At 35.2% G+C, this 3,609-nt stretch overlaps 1 pseudogene; it reads right to left on the minus strand.

Moving 5' to 3' along the window:
* Positions 1-2,038: 2,038 nt before the first annotated feature.
* On the minus strand, positions 2,039-2,618 carry LOC118838762 (annotated as a pseudogene).
* Positions 2,619-3,609: the final 991 nt, after the last annotated feature.

The following is a 3,609-nucleotide window of genomic DNA, read 5'->3' on the forward strand; positions in this document are numbered from 1 at the left end:
CAAAACCTCAAAGAAATATGCTAATTGGATCCAAACCTAAGAAGAATTCCTGAAAGAATTAGAGAAAGAGATAAGAGTGGTCCAGGGAAAAACTGGGAAAAGAAATGAAAGTGTTATAAAAATTATGAAAATAGAATTAACATCTTGGTAAAAGAGGCACAAAAAAATGAAGAAAATAGCACCTTAAGAAATAGAATTGGTCTAATGGCAAAAGAGGCATGAAGATTCACTGAAGAAAAAAAAATTCCTTTAAAATTAGAATTGGACACCTGGAAACTAATGATTCCATGAGATATCAAGAAACAATAAAACAAAATCAATACAATGAAAAAAATTAGAAGAACGTGTGAAATATATCATTGGAAATATAACTGACTTAGAAAATATATTGAGGAGAGATAATTTAAGAATAATTGGACTTTCTGAAAGCCATAATAATAATAAGAAAGAGCCTAGACATCATATTTCAAGGAATTATAAAGGGAAACTCTTCTGGTATCTTAGATAAAAAGGATAAAATAGAAATAGAGGGAATCTACTGACTACCTCCTGAAAGGGATCACAAAGGAAAACTCCCAGGAATATTATAGCCAAACTCCAGAGCTCCTGGGTCAAGGAGAGAATATTGCAATTAGCCAGAAAGAAACAATTCAAATATAATGGAACCAGTAAAGATCACACAAGATTTAGCAGTTTCCATTTTAAAGGAGTGGGGGTCTTGGAATATGGTATTCTGATAGGCAAAAGGGCTACAGGATTACAACTAAGAATAACCCAGCAAAACTGAGTATAATCCTTCAGGGGAAAAATGGATATTTAATGAAATAGAGGACTTTCAAATATTCCTGATGAAAAGACCAGAGCTGAATAGAAAATTTGACATTCCAGTGGTGGGATTCAGCCGGTTTGCACTGGTTCCATAGAACCGGTGCCTAATTTTAGGTTGAGTTCTGTGAACTGGTTGTTAGGTCAATGGTGGGAGTGGCACCTGGGCTCAGTTCCATAGAGAACTGGTTGTTAATTCATTTGAATCCCAGCACTGATTTAAACACAAGACTCAAGAGAAGTATAAAATGGTAAACATGAAAGAGTAATCATAAGGGACTCAATAAAGTTAAACTGTTTATATTTCTATATAAGAAGATGGTAAATGTAACTCCTAAGAACTTTATCATTATTAGGACAGTTAGAAGGCATCTGTGTAGACACAGGTCACAAATGTAAGTCAATTATATAGGGATGAGATAAAAAAAATTAAGGGGTGAGAAAGAGTAATGCATTGGGAGAAGGGGAAAGAGAGAGGTAGAATGTGGAAAATTTTCTCACATAAAAGAGGCATGCAAGGAAGAACTTTTACAATGAAGGAGAAAATGGGGGAGTGTGTGGCAGGCAATGCTTGAACCTCCCTCTCTGAAATTGGTTCGAAAGGAGAAGACTATTTTATACATACTCATTTGGGTATAGAAATCTGTCTTAATAGGGAAATAAGAAAGGAAGGTTATAAAACATATGGGGAGATAACAAAAGGGAGGAAGGACTAAGAAAGGCAGTGGTCAGAAGCGCAGTAGACTTTTGACTAGGGACAGGATAAAAAGTGAGAAAAGTATAAAAAGAAGACAATAGGAGGGAGGGAAATGCAGGTAGTCATCAAAACTGTGAATATGAATGGGATGAACTCATCCATAAAATGGAAGTGGACAGCAGAATAGATTCGAAACTAGAATCCCACAATATGTTGTTTAGAAGAGATACATTCAAAGAGAAACCATCACACAGAGTTAAAATAAAGGGCTGAAGCAGAATATGTTATGCTTCAGCTGAAGTAAAAATGCAGGGGTAGCAATCATGATCTCAGAAACAGCAAAAGCAAAAAGAGACCCAATTAAAAAAGATAATTAAGGAAACTACATTTTTCTAAAAGATACAATAAGACAATAAAAAGCAGTTTCAAAACTTTTTTTTGACAGAAAGTATTTTTATTTTGACATCTGAATAAGTATTGACTCCTCAAGACACAGCCTTTGGCATCTTTTCCAACTTATTCATTAGCTTGTACTATGCCTTTTTCAGAAACATAGATGCCATACAAAAATTTTCTGATATCCTTGTTTTTGACTGTGGTGGCCTGTTGGATCAGGGCAGCTGAGTTTGAAACAAGTTCAATATAATTTCCTTCAAGAATTAATTCTTCTTTTTGGGCTTGAGAAACAGTACAAGCAACATCTGGTCTCACATGCACTCTTTGGATATATTTTTCACCCAAGAAATTTCTGCCCTATTTCAACAAGTGAGCCATTCTCTTGAATAACAACATTGATAGAGAAGTGAGCATACACAGACCTCATCTTGTAATGAAAACCCGGGGTAATGCCTTTGATCATGTTTTGTATGTGACTACAGATTGTGCGCACAGTTCCAAGTTCTTTTCAATTTCCCCACCATTTGTCCACCCGGAGTCTTTTTTTCTTCTTTCTAAGAAGACTGAGCTCAACATTGATATGACTGAAATTCCTACAGAGGATTCCTCTGGGCCCCTTCACAATAACTGTCTGACCCTTAAGAGAGATGTTAACATTTTCTGGGATGTCGATGGTCTGGTTGCTTAGAATGATCTTCATTCTGGTAGCGAATGGGCCAAAGAAGTTTCAAAACTTTTTACAGCAAGTTCCTCTGATAAAGGCCTCATTTTAAAATTATATAGGGAACTGGGTCAAAATTATAAAAATAAGAGTCATTCTCCAATTAGTAAATGATCAAAGATTTTTAAACTGGCTGTTTTAAGAAGAAGAATCCAAAGCTACCTATAATCATGTGAAAAAATGTAAATCACTATTGATTGGAGGAATGCAAATTAAAACAACTCTGAGGTACCACCTCACACCTATCGGAAATGATAAATGCCGGAGGGTATGAAGGAAAATAGGTACACTAAGAAACTGTTGGTTCAAACGTTCTGGCGAACAATTTGGAACTATGCCCCAAAGGTTATAAAACTGTGCACACCCTTTGATCCAGCAATACCAGTACACCAGAGAGCTGGAAGAATAAGGAAAAGGACTTTTATATAAAAATATTTATAGCAGCTCTTTTCGTGGTGGCAAAGAATTGGAAATTGAGGGGATGCTTAACAATTGGGGAATGACTGAACAAGTTGCGGCATATGATTGTGATGGAACACTATTGTGCTATAAGAGATGATGAGGGAGGTGGTTTCAGAAAAAAAATATGGCAATACTTATATGAATTGATGTAAACTGAAGTGAGAAGAACCAGGAGATCATTGTGCATAGCAATGTTGTAATGAAGATCAACTGTGAAAGACTTGTCTACTTTGATCAATTCAATGACCAAGACAATTACAAAGGACCAATGATGAAAGAGAAAAGAGAAAGAACTGGTGAACTCTGAGTGCAAATTAAAGTACAATTTTTTCACTTTCTTTTTCTTTGTGATATGGCTAATACAGAATTGTATTTTGCATGATTTTGAATGTATAATTGATATCATTTACTTGCCTTCTCTGTGGGTAGGGGAGAGCTGAGAGGGAATGAGAGAATGTGGAACTCAAAATTTAAAAAGAAAAGAAAGTTATAAATAAATAAATAATTT

The sequence above is a fragment of the Trichosurus vulpecula genome, chromosome 2 (assembly GCF_011100635.1).
Source record: "Trichosurus vulpecula isolate mTriVul1 chromosome 2, mTriVul1.pri, whole genome shotgun sequence".
NCBI classification, from domain to species: Eukaryota; Metazoa; Chordata; class Mammalia; order Diprotodontia; family Phalangeridae; genus Trichosurus; species Trichosurus vulpecula.